At 41.1% G+C, this 18,127-nt stretch overlaps 1 protein-coding gene across 9 annotated transcripts in view; it reads left to right on the forward strand.

The window, feature by feature from the left end:
* Nucleotides 1-2,140: 2,140 nt before the first annotated feature.
* The window catches only part of LOC120900027 (protein O-mannosyl-transferase Tmtc3), a 147,739-nt gene continuing 131,752 nt past the window's right edge, over nucleotides 2,141-18,127 (forward strand). Inside the window, exons 1-3 of one of the 9 annotated variants that reach the window (XM_040306510.1) lie at nucleotides 2,141-2,254; nucleotides 3,338-3,457; nucleotides 3,890-4,139. The gene's annotated coding sequence lies outside the window, so the exon portion shown is untranslated. Of the gene's footprint in view, nucleotides 2,255-2,465; nucleotides 2,560-2,598; nucleotides 2,820-3,337; nucleotides 4,140-18,127 lie in introns of those variants that run through there. The other 8 variants (XM_040306511.1, XM_040306512.1, XR_005739135.1 and 5 more) reach the window with 8 other exon arrangements.

Genomic DNA, 18,127 nt, shown 5'->3' on the forward strand with positions numbered 1-18,127 from the left:
GAGACTATTTTAGATTGCGTCTATAGAAATGGGAGATACTCAGTTCCGAGTGAAAATGTCTAGTTTCGAAACTCTCATTAGGACAGAGACATCTCTGTTTCGTAACAATTTTATAAGCTTGCCTCTTTTGGAAGAGTACCTACACATAGCGAGGGGTTTGGACAAACTTTTCCCCCGAAAACTATCAAACCAATTTTTCATCTTTCCCTCCATTCCACGTTCGATACAATTCGTCCTGCCTCAAGTAACGAGTTAATTAATATCATCCTGTTACGTCTGTAAGCTGATGGCTTCTTTCGTACTGCGTACGGGCTCAGGGGTAAAGGAACCCTCATCGATCTGAATTTCACTTTTCCCATTTTCGAGCACGCGACGCAATTCCCCCAGCGTCGAATGGCACCCCTGTACGCCCTACGAAGACTGAAAGTCCGGGACCGGGAATGTCATTGTACCGTTTCTTCTGGTAGGGTAGGGTCGGCTTGTTGCGCTCGGCTAACGGGGTGGCTGCAGCATCGGTTTCACTTTTTGATAATGATGCGTTTTCCTTTTATTATTGGCGTAGCACGAACCACAGGGGGAACGCGTGCTATTTTGTGAGGTTTTCTTTCGTTTTTTTTTTTCGTTTCACATGTTTCCCGTATCTGATTCCTTCGGATGACCCCGGATGACGAACGGCAAGGACAATGACGACGTTGATGGGTATTCTGGTTGAGTGAGAATGACCTCGTGTTCGGGTTTGGGACTGTATGTCTCGTTGTAGGGCAAACAATGTGAGCTTGCACGAAGAGCTGTTCGGCTACGCATGCGTTCGTTCGTGCACTCGGTCGGGGAAGTTGCAAGGGATGCAGAGGAGAAACATGCTGTCAGTTTTGCAATCGAAATGTGTGAAAATCGGACTTGGAATGGTCAAATATTGTGCATCTAGGATATTGTTTGTTTGCTATGCAATGCTTGATCGAAATTGGAACAAAATAACTATAGGTTTGGAAAAAATAGTTTCAAAGACAGCACTTGAACTTTAACGATTCCTTAATTACTAACAATATAATGCGCAGTTTGTTACATTCAGCATAAATTTTTTTAAATGTTTGGATGATTAGCCGGTCTCGTAGTACAGTCGTCATCTCGTACGACTTAACAATATGCCCGTCATGGGTTCAATCCCCAAATAGACCGCGCCGCCATACGTAGGACTGACTATCCTGCTATGGGGGGGGGGGAATCAATTAGTCACTGAAAGCCAAGCCCACAAGTGGGTACAGGCAGGCCTTGACCGACATCGGTTGTTGAGCCAAAGAAGAAAGGATGATAAAACGCTCTTGATACATGTAAAACAACTTTATTTACTTAACCATCAATTGGATTTTAGTTTTGCGACTTAAAAGTAAGATAATATTTATAATCATTAAAAAGAAAAGATGATGATTATATAAATATGTTATTCCTTGATGATAACACACTGTTTTCTGAGTCAGTTTCGGCATGTGAACGGCATAATTCAAACAATGACAACTGTTGAAAAACATCTTGCATGTTTTGAATAATGCTGTTCACATTGGAAACTGAGCCGGAAAACAGTGTGATGTTATGTTATGATGAAAGAATATTCATAATAACCAAAACAATTTCATAAATATCTTCGTAAAATTAAAATTGCATGATGTATGAAGGACACATTAGTTACTACAGCATGCTGGCACATAAACATTAAACAAATTCAACTCTCTGTCTTAATTGTAGAACACGGCTTTGTAGGAAACGGTTGCTGTAGTGCAATTTATTAACGACATGTATGCCTTAAGCTCATAAAATTCAACAAATATCAGACCTTTGCAATGTTCAGTACAACAATTTCCAATCTCAATACAATCCATTTAATTAATTGCAAAATACTAAGCAAGTCTAATCGTAGCCCAAGTATTAAAATGCTCACTCACCTTTAACATGCAACAGCTCGCCTCGCTTCGCAAACTGACAGCATACGTTATGGTTTGAAAAGCATGCTTAAGTTCCCCTCGGAACCTAAGGCAACATTGCGCACACTCGTCCCGGATCCGGATAGTCGTTTCCTCGTGCCCGTGGCACGAAGTTCCCCCATCTATACCGCTCAGAGCACAAAAGGCTCGATCATGTGATACCGAGCGCTTCAGTCTGTCGGTCACTTTACACGCGAACGGAAGTGTCTCAGTTTTAACGCAAGCGGTTCAAATTTGTTTCACCACACAAATCCAGCCACTGTAACCGCAACGCTCAGGTTTGTCTTTCTAATTTTTTTTAGTTTGCCGTACTCAATCGTCTGATTCGTCGGATTGCATTTGAGCAACGGTCAATTTGAACGAACCGTCACGCGTAAGACGTTTCGTGAGAGCATGTGCGGACACGTGCGAAAGAGAGCGCACACACGGGCAGAGCGAGAAAAGCGAAGCTGTCTGCAAGGTCAAACGTCTGCGTCAAAAACCTTTTGCACACAACTGACAGATAAAATTCGATGAATAAGTTGTGGCTTTCGGTCCGCAAGGCCGTGCGGGAGCATTCTTGAAAGAAAACAGGTGAAAACAGGTGAACGAATGGTGCTGCTTGGACGGGGAATGTGCTGTGCAATTGAATTACAGTTGCCGGACGGTAGAAAACAAGTGACAAACACGTTCGTTCGATAGATTTTCGTGCCGTTCTCGCCTCCGGTTTCAAAGTGTGTGCGTGTGCGAATCTGTGGGTTGAAGAATGTGACCGCAGCGTCTGGGTTGCCGTGTTTCGGTGGTGCAGATCGTGGATAATTGCTGAAAAGTTGTCCCAGCTGTACCGAACGGCGACAGACAGAAGTAAAGAAAAATCAATCGAATTAAATTTAAGACGTGAAATGGAAGCACAACGAGACACAACTTTTCAGTTTTCGGCCACCGAAAAACAAGTGGTTAATGGGAGTGCCGTATGTGGGAAATGTCAAAACAAGATTTGTTTAGAGCGGGATAGCGTTAGCTGGTGCGAGCTGCCAATGCAAATTGCACAAGAGAGTGGATAGTTTATCGAAGCGATAAAATTGTGCATTCTATGATGAAATTGTGCCGCGTACACTTTGCCGTGATGCAGATTGCTCTTCCCCACCTCCAGCCGATGCAGTCAAACCGCATCGCGTGTCTGTGTGTTGATGTGTCGCAATCTCTGATGATGTTCGCTCTCTCTCTCTCTCGCTCTTCCGTGTGCTGCCCGGGAAGGCCGTGCAAGAACAGGCCCAGCTGAAGTTTTGTTGGCAAAACTATCCCTTTTGCAAATTTACGTAAAACTTAAATTATTTTAACGATTGTGTCTTTTTGCTCTCTTTCTTTCACTCTTCATTCAGATAAAATGAATTCTACCACACTTGTCTAGTTTTGGTTGTCGCCAAATTGTTGTTTGAAAGTCGCAAAAGTTCAGAGTTTAGAGCAGAATATTTTAGAAAGAAGAAGTTGCAAAGGAGAAGGTAATCCCACTTCAACCCAGCATCGTCACCAACGTTACTTGCTTGAAAAGTTCATTTGGAGCTTTTCGTACAGAGCGCCTTGCGTGTGAGTGTGTGTCTGTTCGTGCATTTTGTAGAGCGCAAGGGTCTCTACGTATGTGTGTTCGCGTATGTGCGTGTTTTGATAAATTTGGGCGAAATTTGTGTATGTGTGTCTCGTAAATGTAGGCGCCAGTCACCGTGCTGTAGATGTGCTTTATGTGTGTGTTTGTGTAAAAATGGTGTGTCAATCGTTACAAAAGCAAAAGAAGGCGGTGAAGTAGTGCAAATTTGTTCCCCGCTCTCTCCCAACATCCCTTTAACACCCCCACCCCTAGCAGCACACCAGTGTTAGTAAATGTGTACCCTTCCCTTTCCCACGCTTCCCGCTCCTCTACCACTTGCCGGAAGTAGAGAAGGAGAGAGTGCATGGAGTGTGTTGGTAATATCAGTTGTTGTTAAAATGTGCAAAGTGAGCCAATGCTTGAAGTGAAAATATTTTCAAAATTTGTATCCGCATCGATATTGCTCATCTAAAGTTACTGTTTAATTTTCACCGAGAAAATTCCGCTCACTCGCCAGAGAATGCAATAAAAGGAGAGCGGGTGCTCTTAAGAAGCCGATAGTGTAAAGGAGGCCATCCGAGAGCAAGAGATTGTGGTCTGTAAGTAAGCAAGAGGAGTGAAAAATGTTCACCCATTTATTATAATTTTCATTTATGTGAAGAGGAAGAAAAAATCCCATGAAGTGAATTAGACTTTTTGCCTCGTTTGTTCTGCTTTGGGGATGATTTTTGTGAGGGAGATTGGATCAATTTTAGCACACCAAGCCTTATTCTAGGGATGTTGCAGTGCCAAGGAAGGAAAAGTAGGCTAGTCGATGCATTCAGCATACGCCGCCCAGGGAACTCAACCCTTGCTTTTCCATCTTGTGTGTAAGTGTAGTGTTGGTTTCGTGGTGAGCCGTACTGTGATTGATAGCTGTGTGAAATCCAAACGTCTGTCGTATATGTGTATGTTCGTATTTGTATGCAGGATTCTAGGATGTAGGATTTCTCCGAGATTTCAGTACAGGAAGAAAACAGCAGCGTGATACGGGCACCATATGGTGTTTTCCCTCCTCGCAAGCAGGAATGTCCTTTGAATGTCCTTTTTGAAGTTGGAAACGCTCATGTGGAGTGATGCATTTTCATCATGCTTTTCATATTGCCGTTTGAGCTGACATTCAACGGAGCTTGTGCGTTCAGCTCTTCCTTTGAATGCAGGAATATATAGATTCCATGGCCTTCCGTTCACTAAACCTTTGCCATCAGGATCAGACATTGATTTTCATCTGTTGGGTTGAAATTTTCTGTGGTAAAATCGGAAGACACGTGCAAATAGGCTGTTGAATGAATAAGCACGCATTTGTGAAGGGGAAAAAGAACCCATCGGCTTCGATCCGGTTCGAGCAGCCACCGGGTCCGGTGTCGATAGAATAATTAATCGAATTCATTCGATACCCCGGTAGGCCGGACGACGCAGTACCGTCCGGGTAAGGCGACACCGTCCGAACGCCGGTGGATTGAAGGCTGAGGACTGATTTACGACGACTGATAGGACTTATTACTGTAATAAATATTTCACCAATCCACCAGCGCGCCCAGATGCACTCTTGGCTCACTCACGCCTCAACCCACCGACAGTCGTCCCTCGATTTCTCGGGGTATCTTTCAGCACGTTTCCTGCGGCAGGAGAGCTGGCAATGGCTCTCCTGTCCCGTTTGTACACAGTAGCGTTTGCGGTTTTGCCATCGGGCCGAGAGTGTGTCTTAATTAGATCGGATTTATCGAGACCATTAGCACGCCAACCCACCCGGTGGCTGCGATGAGGTGCGTTTCAGATGGAATCTAGCCCGCCACTTCCCTTTCGCCAGCAGTGTGTGTATGGAAGCGAATGGTTGCGTAGCCATTAGTGGCCACCCTAAATGTGAGGGTAATTTTATTGATTCTGCTGACCCCATCAAGATGATTCGCTACACGTACCTTGACTGCATGTGGGATGGCATCCATTGCCACCTAAATGATGGCTGTGTGCGACCTTTGTTTGAGGTTGTAGAAAAAGTGTAAAGTAATTGTTATCAATTTCTAGAAAACCTACAAGGCAACTTTAAACATTAAACATTAAACATTAGAGTAGTTGAGTAAGGGTTAAAAACTTTGCCAAACGCCTGATAAAATCTTACTTACGTACGTATCCGGCTGAAGAAATAAGGCTTACCGATAAAATCAAATAAATTAATATTGGATGTACGATTACACAAACTCGTATTCCATCACATCATGAAAAATTTAAAAAAGTATCGAAATTGTTTTCTATATAAAATAATTAAATTTTCTGACAATGTTTGGATGTTAACATGTTTTGACATTACAATGTTATGTTCAAGTAAACGGATTTGTTGACGAATAATTCGTTCCAACGCGTTTTTTAAATGTCATCTCATTATTATTATCGTTATTACCATTATTGACATCAAGTCAGATTAGATTCGATTATGTTAATCGAAAATCGTTTCAAAAACACTTGCCTTTCAGCTATGCTGTTATTGTAACATATTTTAGGCAATGGTGTAACTTTTTTTAAACGAACAATATTTACAATCGATACTACCGAGAGGGAAATACCTTGGAAATGATACAAACCGTTAGCACAAGAAGTGTTAACAATATGGCTGTTTAAAAGCCGTCGTACCCAAAAATAAATAAATAAAAAAATACATAATGTTTTTAATGTTAGTTCTTGATTTGTTCCACTTCTCATAGTTTCTGAAATTTTTAACATAGCCAAAGTAAAACCCCCACAAAAGCTCCACTAGTTTTTTGGTTGTTTTTAGCGCATGGTTTTATGACCCACAGTCGGTCAATTGTAATGAATTTGTTATAAAATGATGAATCAAGGCAACGTCTTTCAATGTTCCTGATAGATTTTCAAGACTTCTTCAATTCCAAACCTGTACCTTACAAAGCGATAGCAATGGTTCGCTGGTTTCGATGGTGCTTCGCTTCTTTTCTACGTTTTAAAGCAATTTCATGCCTTAGATACTTTCAATACCACGACACAAACTAGAGGGAAATGTACCTCCTTCGGTACCGGATGCCAATTCAGGCTCAGCGGAAAAACAGAGCGATTTCCGGTTGCTGTGCCCGTTTCTTTCAGACCGATTTTCATCACCACCACCCTGTCGCGTCGTCAACGCCGTCCGTTACCATTGGCTTTATGAAAATGCTTTTGTTTAGGCTACCTTTAGGAGTAAAACCATCATCTTAAAATTTGACGCACTTGTTCGTGGTATGGGAATGTGGTGGAAAGCACCACACCGCCAAGGGGTAACGAAGATGAAAGTAAAATCTGTTGTAAAATGTTTCCTTCAATCGCTTTTTCACCTCAAACCCTGGGTGGTGTGTAAAGTAACGCTGTAGTGAGATCAAAGCTGAGATGGTTTTTGTTAGTATCATTTCAATTTTCGTCGTCAAATTGTTGCGAAACCGTGCATGGTTGGCTATCAATGAACACAGTACTGTAGTGGGGAGGGAGAGATTAATTTCTTTGTTGCTGTTCCTGAAGGCTTTTCTTAAGCTGCAATACCTAGAGTGAATTGGAAATGTTTGCAGTGCTGCTCGTGAGTGATACGAAATTTTGTAGGAAAACACCAGTTTTATTCATGTTGAGCAATGAACTTTCACTGCCGTCTGGTGGTTTTGCAAATGATAGAATGTAATCAGTGTTCGGATTAAAAATTAACGGTTAATATTTCTTGAACATGCAATTAGTAAATGAAAGTATTCAGCATAGCCGGGCTTTGATCCATGTATTTAGGCTAATTTCGTCTAGATTGCTGTATTAAATGAAACAGTAAGCTAAGTATATGCTGCCATTGGCAACAAATGCTTCAATGATGCTACGAGTCGCTTAATGTACATCAAATTATTTACAAAGAAACTTAAAAAAAAAACAAAACGGAAAAAAATACTCGTCTCATGTGTCATTTCCTCCACTGGTCCAGACAAATTCTAAGCAATTTTTACTATGCACGGTATTTTTTGAATGGTTTATAAACATAACAGTACAGGAGAACTTTAGCTTAAAGGAATTTAAAGTAAAAATTAATTATTGATGCTTGTGCTTCACTCAGAGGTTCTATCCACCGGTTTAGGTCCTAACGATCCACTTACACAATTATAGAAATATACAACTGATTACTGTTACCGTTATCAGTTGATCCCATTCCATCCGGTAATCAGTTGCCTCAGCATAATCGCCATAGCATTTTTAAGGCCCTATTTTAAACATATTCAGTGTAAGCGTTTAATTATTGTTATTAAGACATACTGCCCGATATTAGTACGATGTTTAAGAAATAATTACATTAAAAAATAAATTTAGCCGGTCTCATGGTACAGTCGTCGTACGACTTAACAACGTACCCGCCATGGGTTCATGCCCCAAATAGACAGTGCAGCCATACGTAGGACTGACTATCCTGTTATGGGAAGTAATCCAAAAGTCATTAAAAGCCAACCCCACAAGTGGTACAGGCAGGCTTTGACCGATAAAGGTTGTTCAACCAAAAGAAAAAGAAGAAACAATAAATAATTATTATAAATTATATCAACAAGCCGCATACCGATTATGGTTTTTTATAGTAAAAAAAATGCTCAAAAGTACATAAAATGAATCTTCTTTGAGTTATTGGAACCTTTCTATGCCCAAACTTTGCAGGGTTCAGCTTCATTTTTATTTTGGCCATTACCGAATCAGCCTTAATCGGTTCAACAAAGTAGAGTGAACTGTATTTCTGTCTACAAATTTGGCTTTAATAATGAGAAGCTACCTTGTTATACTTATGATAATTTGATCCTTAACTCTAATGCAATCGTTTATCGAATAACTAGAGTCATCCAATCACTTTTTATTGCATCAGTTTTTATAGATTTTCAGCATTATATCATGATAAAATGGTGTCTATTAAATCCACCAAATAGAAATTGTATCTGTTTTAATTAAACCATGAGAGGTACAACCATGGTTCTGCACTAAACAACACAAAAAAGTCTATAGTCGCGACTTGTTTGAACAATTGCATCGATTGTTTAACTTTCTTGTTTTTTCCTCCTTCTTTTGTGTTTGGTTGCAGTAGATACTCTTTTCATAGTCTCAACTTTTCTGCCCCTTTTTTACTTTGTTGCATTTGTTCGACAACCGTCAGCGTTGTAGGAGGAAATTTGGTGTTTTTTTCTACCAAATTTCACATCGTACAATCTGCGTTCAAAACATTTCGGGAAACTCGCCACCATACCTTGGCTTGTCTATTTCGTACTAAATGTTGTCCAAGTTGTAAACTGTGTACGGTGGTATCGGTGTAAGTTTTCCACCAGTGCCGATGCGGATTGTCATACAAGTGGTATATGTCGTGCGCTTGTTTTTTTTTTGTTACTGTTCTTGTAATTCTTTATTTTGGTGTCGAGTTCGTTTCTCCGGGGTTACAATTTGGCGGGCAACCCCACACAGCCGAAGCGGGTTGGTAAAAGTACGTTTTCTTGTAATTTGCTGTGGGTGTGTGTGTTGTTGTTGTTGTTACTGTACTGGCAACAGTTTCACAACAACCAATAGCCTAGAGCAATTGACGAAGAAAGTTAAGGCTTTTCCGAAGTGGAATCGTTGCCACAAGGTCCTCGCCTGACGGTTAGGGTAGATGGAACGGTACGATTGTGTTCAGTATATCAAAGAGCATGCGGAAAGCGTGCGGTAGCATGAGCGCGGGGAAATGAACTGTATTGGGAGTGAAAAGTTAGCTTTTTCATCGCTGGCAAGATGGATGGCGGGTACCGTAAAGGATGCGAGGGTGAGAAAATTTAATATAACTTTCGTGTAACTGAAAAATAACAATGAAATTCTGATGGGATTCCAGCACGGCACAGTCGAATGCGGGCCCATCTGATAATTCACCAGGCGCATTCCCGGGCGCAGCTCAGTGTGAAGCTTTCCGAAACCGGACTGGACTTTACTGGTTTGCTGCCGAGGAAAACTTTGGAGTGTTGTGAGAAAGATAGAGAGAGAGCGTGAGGTATAGAACCTTGGGTCAGTGTGATGGTAATGAAATGATAGTTAATTTTATTTTGACAACCAACAACAACTGCTCGCCAGCAGGCGTCCGTCGAATTAAATACACATCCTTTTCCTCTCTCACTTTCTCTCTCTATCGTTCGCTCTGGCACTTGCAAAACGATTTCAGTCATTGGCTAGATAAAAGCCATCGACAAAATAAATATAAACCTACTTGCTGAAAGCTTGTGCTCTTCGGCCCTTTTGAACACTCATGCACTAATGCGTTTGTTCGCGCGATGCTCCATTTTTTTAAGGTCATCTTCCCGCTTCCATCGGTTTTGCAGTCGTTCGAAACTTGTACGCAGCAAAGCACGGGAGGCAGTTGTTTAATTACAAGTAAATTTTGGATAATGTTTGACGCAATGGTGCAATCGCTTGAAATAAATGAGAGCATTTAGCGTGCAATTGTGTGGTTCTGTTTGTGTGTATGTGCATCGGGAATGGCACTGTTTTTTGTCGCTTACTGTCAATTGCGTCCGGTAGAAGCGTTCAGATCACGAACCGCTGCACATGATTGCCTTTTAATTAGACTCTATGGTTCCTGCTTTTGATAGTAATTGGTTTCTGGAATTTGGTGAACAACAGTCGTATGATTTGGCTTTTAATGCTTTATTAAAATATCATTATTGATTAATGGTTTCATTCCCAAGTTAACTACACAGCTTAAATTGATTTTTTTCATGGCTTTTAAAAACTAGCATTTAGAATGTTTTTTTTTTTTTGAAATCCTTTTAGGTATAGTTACTACCTATATTATTATTATTGAATTTTAGCCACCATTTTTTTAGAATAAGAATTCTTAACCTATTATTTTTAATAAAAATATATGGTTCGTTCATTTGAAATATTTATTTGAATTAACAAAAATGCATTAATTAATTGAGCTGTGTTTTTCCCGCACGATACCAGAACGTCCGGTGAAATGTATTAATCAACTAGGATAACAGAATAATATATCTACATATAATATCATCATCTCATATCATCTACATAACTTTGAGAATGCAAACTGTTACCCATATTACAATAACCAGTGTTCGTGTACGGTTGAACTGGTCCATCCTTGAGAGATGTTGTTTGATTCGCATGTTATTGATTCGTTTGATGTAACGACTGCCTCACAGGATTTTATTAATTAAACTAGTCATGCTTAGTTTGTTTCAGATGCCTCATTGAGGTATTTACTTGTACGGAAGTATTTAGATCGTAAATTTAAAATTCGTTACGAATTGAAAGCGTGTGAGTTATGCTTACAAATTATCATTGTAATTAAATTTGAATAACAGTTAGTTACAACTCTTCTCATTAAAGTATACAGCATTTAGGGTCGGTCTTTTGTGCATCTGTTCATTTCCTCATTTCATCATTTCCTTTTCCCTTTGAAATCAACTTATCCTCCCTGCAAGTATGCTAAGCATTCCCATGGGAGCATAAATATTATGCGGTCCCCCATCATGAATGATTATTAGTGCGCGGAATTGCTCGTGGTTTCGAGGAATTTGCGTAATGTAACAGAGAGTGTTTATGGTGCAGAGGAAAAATCTTTCACCTGTATCGATTTTCTATCACTGTGGTCGGAACGCTTGCTCGTTGAATGTTTTTCTGAAACCCAAGCAGTCGTTCATAACTCTTGCCGCCTTCGTGCTCAGTTACTTGCGGCCGGAAAAGGAGCAACGAAAAGCGGCGTTGTAGGAATGAGGGAGATAAAAAGGTGAAACTTTCGTCCTTTGGCAATCCCTCCGGACCACCAGCGGTTTGTATGTGTAAGTGCTGTGGAAAAACTTTACCGTACGTCTTATGCGGCTACGAAGTGCGTCCCCGAAGACAGACACCTCGGATGCGCCACCGCCCAAACTAATGAGTCGGGCCCGTGACCATTTTCCGTGTGCGAGTTTCCGTTTTCCCCGAGCGTTTCGCGACTTTCCCATCGTGAACTTTCTTCACTTTATGCCCGGTGTGCTTCTTACGGGCAAAGAAAAGTCAGCTTTCCGAGTTCGTGCCTGGCTAGCCGTTGACGTGACTTGAGCGGTTGTTTGACGAAACAACGTATCCGTTGCGCTACAGTGCCACCGACGGCACTGGCTGCTGACCTAGTGCGGATGCTAACTTTTGTGCCGTGTTTGGGAGGCGCGATGTCACTGGTGTCCTTGTTTATGGGTATCCCTTGCTGGCTGGGCGTAGGTAATGCTGGATAATATTTCTAGGGATTTTAGCTAATAAGTCGCTAAGACCGGGCAACGATGTGTGAGAAAATTAATTCAATTCCTTCGGATGCATGTGAGTGCGTGTAAAATAGGGCATATTCCAGAGGCGGGTTGAAGCACTTTAAGCGTTCGCCTGGTGTTTTCTTCGCGTATCTTACAAGACAGCGCTCCTTCACAGCGCATCGGCGTGGCTGTTGAAAGATGTCTTCCGTCCTTGGTTTTCGCGTTTGTCTCTGTTTTTCTTTTTAGTTGAAAATTATTCTCTTCCGTCGTCCGACCGTTGCTTAGCTTGCCCGGTGGCGAACTCAGGCAAGTGCATTATACAATGGATTATTCATAATTTTCCAGCCTTCGTTCGGGGGTTTTGAGACTGGCGATGATGAGCTTCTTCGCCCTCAGCCGTTCGTGACCGCTGCTGCCAGGTTGGATTATGCATGCGAAGGTTATTATAATCATGATATGGTGTGCCGTACATTCGGTACACCAGCTTTCATCGCCTGTATCGTTCAAAAAGAGCAAGGGTGCTGTGTAGAGATTTTTTTTCTGCTTTTCTCCGATGCTATCATAGAAATCATAGAAATAAAATAGTCAAAAAAGGTAAATCCTTATTTGCATCGCACATTCATCTATTTTAGACAGTCTTTCTTTTTGCATTTTTGTATTTTTGCATGAAAATTAACTGGAACATTGCTGCATAATGTAACTACAATCAATGCAATCAATCAACTGCTGTGTCATTATATATTCCTCCTGAAAAGGCTTATAAGTTTTCTCAAAACATAAAAATAATACAAATAAAATGTTGCGTGTGGGACAGAAATCCAATCTATTCGGAATGTGTTGGATATTAGCTAGTTGCTAAACTGAATAATTATTTGAATTTACTTGTGAATAACGATGTGAATCTATATGAAAAACTTGCAATTTAAAATATTCGTCGGTGAAATTTGTGTCTCCTATTTTTTTAATTTATAAAATCTAATAAAAATAAAGATCTTCTCCATCCTGCTCCAAGAGTCAGTTTTTAATATAACCTTTGCCATACTTTACAGTAGTACGCCACGGCTCCTCCAGTAACGTTTGAAAAGGGCTCTCGTGTCTGGTTGCATCGTTTAGAAAACCTGCTGCTGTCTTCACAGGCTCAAGTGAAGATTGTCGTTAGACCATTGTCCCTTTGACTCGTTGTCCGACAGTCCCTTTTTTCGAAACCCTCACTGCGCATTTTAGAATCGTGTGATCTTTTCTAGCCGGAAGCGGTTCGTGTGGGTCGTTTTTTACTGTCAGCCAGCATGTGCGTTTAAGTGGCGATATAAAACGGCACTGGCTCGTTGTGTAAAAGGGCCTGCAATGTTTCGGACTGGGTGTCGAATGTCCAACCCGACTCGGGAGGTGGTTGCCCTTTTTTCTCATTCGTAACCACTGTGGAAATCTGCTGAGGTAAAGAGCTTCAACCTGGTTGTAAGATGTTTTTGAGCGCTGGAGGCAAATTTTCGTCTTCCATTGTTTTCTGAATTGCTTTATTTCTGCGTCCTGTGTTTGTTCAAATCTTCAGTGCTAGCCGTTTTATTTTATTTTGGATGGGTAAATATCAACATTTTACTGTACAAGTCTCTCTTACCTTTCTGTGGATCAAATGTATTGCAAACTATCTGTTTATTTAGAGCTATAGTAGCTTTAAGAGTTTTTTTTGTTTTTTTTTTGAGTGATTTAGTTTCGTTCCGTTAATATCCCTTATTCATATCATTTGATACCAATCGCTTAAACATTTTCTCATTAAATTATTGGAACATATATGCCAGATATAGAACTATTTTTGTCAGAGAAATGTTAGCAACAACTGTAAAATGGCATGGATTTCCGATAGTATAATGCACGATCAAAAAGCGAAAATTAGGTTTCTGATGTTGGATGAAAATTAGCCATGAGTCGCAGATCTGCAACGTCCAAGCAATGGAATGTTCGTGCGAAACGTAAAAAAAATCGTCCGATTTGTCGCCCGCTGCTGAGCTCGATTCACATTATAGGCTTGTCCAGTTGGTGATTTGCTGTTTTTTTGTTTTGTTTTCTAGTTATGCTTTCCTCCCTTCACAACGTTGCCCGGTCATCACGACACTCGCTCGAACAAGGACCAACCGTGGCGGAAATTTGTGTGAACATTTTCTAGACCCCTTCTTATTTTGCTTCGTTGTGGCACTACGCACTTTGCGAGCAAGCAGCTGAACGAGGCCAGACTTTTCGACTCCATTCGGTGACGCAAGGATATTTTTTTGGCTCTTGAAGGAGAAAAAAAAGTATGTAAAGAAAGCAAAAACCATGCCTTTTTGTCCCAGTTTTCCGGCGCGAAAGCCACCGAAGATGGGACGGCCTGTTGCTGCGTGGTGGCACCAGAATGGAGGGCCGTATTTTTTGCACCTTTTTCCCCCGCCTCGAAACGGGACGTGCAACTTTCACCGATGGACGATGGACGACGGCGATACGTGCAGCAGGAGTGGCACTTAAAATTCAGCCCGACATGGTGGTGCTAAATTTCATCTTTGCTTTCCCGGTGCCATTCATTTTAAATGCCGCTGGCAGTTGGCGATGTGGCCTTTTGCGCCTTTGCCGTTTTTTTGCCTACTTCATTGTGCACGTGTTTTTTTTGGAATGCTTTTTTTTCCTCTTCCCACGCGTAGGTAACATTTTTGAACCTTTCTCATGTTTTTCGCGTTCCATCTCTTCAGCCAGTCGGTGGCTGCTGGGACAAACGGGACAGCACTAGAAATGGCACCGAAAATGATGGCCGAGCCAAACCAGTTTGCTTTCCCCTGGCCGAAGGATACTAATGAAAAAAAAAAGTTGATAAAAAGTCACACGCACACCAAGACAAATGGTCGCACGAAAAAGGCGGCATGCACTGGACCGGCACAGCTGTCGCCTTCCGTTTACGTTGCTCAAGCGCTTAACGCAATGACCTTGGTTTTTTGGAAAGCACTTTACCTCTGCTACCACCATCCACGGCGCAAATGGAATACTTTCCCGAGACCCTTAACGTGATTCTAGTGATGCTTTGCAAAAGGACATCGTCAGTTAGCGTTCGGTACGTTAGTTGTCGTCCCCTCGTTTTTCAAAAGCGTTTTTCTGTGAATATAGGTAGAGTAAAACGTTAGTTAAATAATGGCGACTTTACTTTATTCATTGTATCGATGGATTTTTTCTTAAAATGGTGGAGCATGGAGTTCGTACCTGGATTGACATCACCTTTTATGTCACTCAGTTTGATGTCAATTAACGGAGAATATCTCAACGGGTTTTCTGTCCCAGGGTAAAGCAAATTGTTTCAAAGGATCTGTTAACATTTTTCAACCTGTTATGATATGCAAAGAATGAGATATAGTTATTATTGTTATAATTTTTTCAATCAATTTATCAGCTTTTATTTTTGTATAAACTTTAGTGGTTGAATAAATGGTGGTTTGATTATGCACTTATAACAGTTGGGGGTCTATTCGATAGACGTGCAAGTACCTACCATACCGGGCAGGACCGATTCCTTCCCTGACAGGTTTTAGCGATTAATCTAAGAGTTTTGTAAAAGCCAATAGGACTGTGTAGGTTCTTCGCGAAAGAAGAAGAATTTATTTCTGCTTAATTTCTCTTATCTTCTTCCCCGGAGTAGATTTTCACCTGCGGAGCTAAAGTTCATGGCCCACTAAAAATCATTGTACTAAAGCTGAACTATTTTGCTAACAGCTAGCATCCCTCTTCGCCAGCACCGTTCGGTTTACACACTGACAAAGAAATCTAGAATGTAGGTTGCCCTGGGATAAATGACTGCTCTCTCACTAACCTCGCGGATTGTTGCTTTTGCCTTTACCGTACCATTTAACGGATAAAGACTCCAAAAGCCGGAGCAGAAATTGTTCTACAGTATTTTCACGTTCCGGTCGCTTCGAAGCCGGATTGCGCGTGGGTTTGCTGGAATTTGTACAACTTCATCCGATAGCAGCAACAGCATCAAGTTCACCGGAAGTGCTGTTGCTTGTCAACAGTACGCAACTTCCGGAGAATTGCCCTTACACAGCCAAACACACATACCATCACACACTAACCAGTGTGATGTGTACAAACCCTGTACAAACTGGCTTCTCGCGGGTGAAGATGCATATTGCGGAAAGAATTCTAAACTTTAATCGGCTCACGTTATGGAACGTGGATTTCGTGCGATGATAAGTGGCGGATGTGTTGAATGTGCGTGCGATTCAATAATAAAAATCCAAGATACCGCTCACTTAAGCCTGGTGGTGGTTTTTTTTTAGCAAAAGGAAGGTGAGAGATCGAGGATGTTTTTAAATGTAGCGTTGGTAAAAATGTAGCCACTCTTTTATACGCTGGTCGTTGTAGCTCAGAAAACGAAAGAAACAGCACAATGAATGGGGATGAAGAGTGGCATGAAGTGGTGCTTCTCTTTTTGGATAAACTGTGTGGTAAGAATGTTGTTTTCTCATCACGAGCCGCTCCGGATGATGTTTTCGGCGAAAGCATGACAGTTTGTAATTGGCTTTAAATTAATGAGCAAGAAGCATGCGCGCAACGATGCTTTCAATCATTTAATGACGGAAATAATTATGCCCGATGGGTGCCGAGCACGAAAAATTTTTGGAAACGAAACGCTGATCTACGCGATCCCGTGTGGTTTGAATGTCTTGTTCTTTACAGGCTGGTGACAAAGGGCAAATCATGTGTTTGCATTAAAGCTTGTTTGATTGTAGAGAATTAGAAACAGTTTTAATTGAAAGCTTTTCAATATTGTGAGACTAAACTGAACTACAAAACTCCTTAAATTAGTTAGCAAGCCAAGTCTTGAAACTGCTGCCCTAGACAAAGAGCCCCAGCGAAATCACCAGAGCCTTATCCGTATACGAAAGACAAAGGCAAAACCCGCTGGAATCGTAAATGTTTCCGAATAGAAAAATTTATAAGAAATGTAAATTCATGAAATGAAAATAAATATGACATGTTCTAATTTGATTGTTTGCTTGATTGGAACTCTGTCGTAACTCTTTAGTTATTTATTGCAGGTGCATAGGTTTAGTGTTAAACTACGGTAATCATGTTATCAATTTATTGAAATTATGTTTTGTAACAATAGAAAAAAGTCCTGTCAATTAAAAAAATACACAAATTAATTGTTTAAAATCCAATTAAGATAGAGTCAAGCAAATGTTTAATAAATACTATCTTAATTTAGCGATGTATCATTTTTCGTCGGCTGACTGCATGCTGTAAAACAATTATTTTGCTCCGTTACTTTTAAATTTATCAGAAACGTCAGAACTTAGAGTGAGGAATAAAATAATGATAGGTGTACCTTTTGCTTGCAGAGGGATTTATGCATAATATACCTCAAATAAGCTTCATACGTATTAAACATACTAGTTCTCGTTCCTTGGCCACATATCTACCGGTTAGTGTATCCTTTTGTGGAGAGATTTCCCCTGCCAGCGTATAAATTATGCGTACGCAATGGCACGTATGTTGAATGAAGGGTATTGTTTGGTACACATATCAAACAAAACAAAAATACCGAGAATGTGCACAAAGTACAAGTAGGACTGTAGCAGGCCCAAACCATTCACTCTTGCTTAGTTTTACCGCAATGATGGTTGCCCTGCTGCGGTCGATGCAGCTTTATGACGCCCGGTCCCAACCCCTGTTCTCCGTATGATTTTCTTATTAAGAAAAGGTTCGTCTTCTAGCTCGTGTTCTTGTGCTGCTTTCGGAGGGATTTAATCGTACCGGGCAAATTTAAAGCACGTCGGCTCAGGCTGAGCTAAAGTTTTGTTTTCTTCATCGCCATGTAAACTGATCCTTTTCTTACGGAGCACCACAGAAAGAAGCAACCTTACGTTTGTAGGTGTGTGTGTGTGTGTGTGTGTGTGTGTGTGTGTGTGTGTGTGTGTGTGTGTGTGTGTGTGTGTGTGTGTGTGTGTGTGTGTGTGTGTGTGTGTGTGTGTGTGTGTGTGTGTGTGTGTGTGTGTGTGTGTGTGTGTGTGTGTGTGTGTGTGTGTGTGTGTGTGTGTGTGTGTGTGTGTGTGTGTGTGTGTGTGTGTGTGTGTGTGTGTGTGTGTGCAAGTGTGTGGATGTGTGTCTTATCGCGGTTACCCGCTGACAAACAGTTCAGGAGGAGAGAATAAGTTTTGACCCAAAGCTGGTGGTTTGTGGAATTGGCCTCCAGGCTATAGTGACGAAGGAAGAACCATATTGTGTAGCCATATCGTTGGATTAAAATTTCTTTTTCCCCTTATTTTTCACAAATGCTCGCT

The sequence above is a fragment of the Anopheles arabiensis genome, chromosome 3, assembly GCF_016920715.1.
Source record: "Anopheles arabiensis isolate DONGOLA chromosome 3, AaraD3, whole genome shotgun sequence".
NCBI lineage: Eukaryota > Metazoa > Arthropoda > Insecta > Diptera > Culicidae > Anopheles > Anopheles arabiensis.